The following is a 1,547-nucleotide window of genomic DNA, read 5'->3' as shown; positions in this document are numbered from 1 at the left end:
TGATTTTATTAATTAATTAAATTTTAATGTTAATTTTAACTGCTATAATTTTATAATTTTATTATTTAATGTAATGTCCCAATGTAATGTGATATGATCCTAAGTTGGTCGAAATAAATGATTTTTATTTATGAATGAAATGAAAAAAAATGAAAAAAATGAAAAAAGTTTATTGTGTAAATTTGAGTATACAATAAATCACGGCCCTGTGTCCTGAGCTAGGAAACCCTGTGTTACAGGACCCAGTTTCGTTATACTAGTTTCTTAATCTAGGTATATATTGGTACAAATTGTACAGAGAGTTACTTTGAAACTTACAGATAGCTGTGCATACTTTAACATATATGTTATTATTTCTAATCTGCGTGTGAACGAGTGTTTGTTTGTATGTATGTGTATTTGTGTGTGTGTGTGTGTGTGTGTGTGTGTTAGAATAAAAATTTAATTAAAATTAATTAAAATTAAAGCCTTCTTAACTTAGGGCCACTTGCGCGTACCAACGGCGCGTGCCAACTATGTTAGCTATATAACATTGGAACAGACAAGTGGCCCTTTATTGAGCTTACTATGGGACTAGGTCGATCTGTGTAAATAAACTAACTAACTATTTTGGCTCAGTGATCCAAAGAGACTCTTCGTCTCCGAAACGAGATCGTGCCACCTGTCCCGCTCCTGCGCAACTACCTGCCAATTACTGACGCGAAGCTGAAGCAGATCCGCCGTCACACTGTCTTCCAAACGATACCTGGGCCGGTCCACGGGACGGCGACCAGGCGGTCGTCCCAAGAACGCCCTCTTGACAGCCCGATCCTCTCCCATTCTGAGTAGGTGACCAAACCAGCGAAGTCTGTGGGCTTTCGTTTCGCCGATGATATTTTGGCCACTAACTCCTCGATCTCGGCATTTTTTCGGAACCTCCAGGTGCCGTCATCTCTCTGAATAGGTCCCAGGATCCAGCGAAAAACTTTTCTCTCTTCTTCTTCTTTCAGTGTTAGAGACCAGGCCTCACAACCATACATAAGGATAGGCCGTATAGCGGTTTCGGTTTTGTATATCCGTAACTTAAGGGGCCCACTGATTAACAGTCCGCCGGACGATATTAGCCTGTCAGTTAGAACAAAAATTTGACAGTTCCGAACAACTGACAGGCCGATATCGTCCGGCGGACTGATAGTCAGTGGGCCCCTTTAGTACGTCTATAACATTGTCTTCGGTTACCGCGATAGTTATACTTGGATTTATTTATTATTATTATTTATACTCATGAACTATGAAAACGGATTATATCGCGTATATTGAATTTATAATACATCCCGACGTTTCAAACACTTTACAGCGTTCGTGGTCAACGGGTGACTGAGGAAGAGTTCGAAACGTCGGGATGTATTATAAATTTTATATACGCGATATAATCCGTTTTCATAGTTTTATTTCATTAGTACGTCTACTGAGAAGCCCGGACGCCAACGATTTTTGGAGGGCTGCACTACCTATAATATTTATTTATTTATCCCCAGATCGGCATTGCCCCGTGACAGCGAGTCGCC

Source organism: Cydia strobilella, chromosome 24 (genome assembly GCF_947568885.1).
Source record: "Cydia strobilella chromosome 24, ilCydStro3.1, whole genome shotgun sequence".
Taxonomy (NCBI): Eukaryota; Metazoa; Arthropoda; class Insecta; order Lepidoptera; family Tortricidae; genus Cydia; species Cydia strobilella.
The sequence above is the reverse complement of the archived record's forward strand: the minus strand, read 5'-3'. Positions refer to the sequence as shown.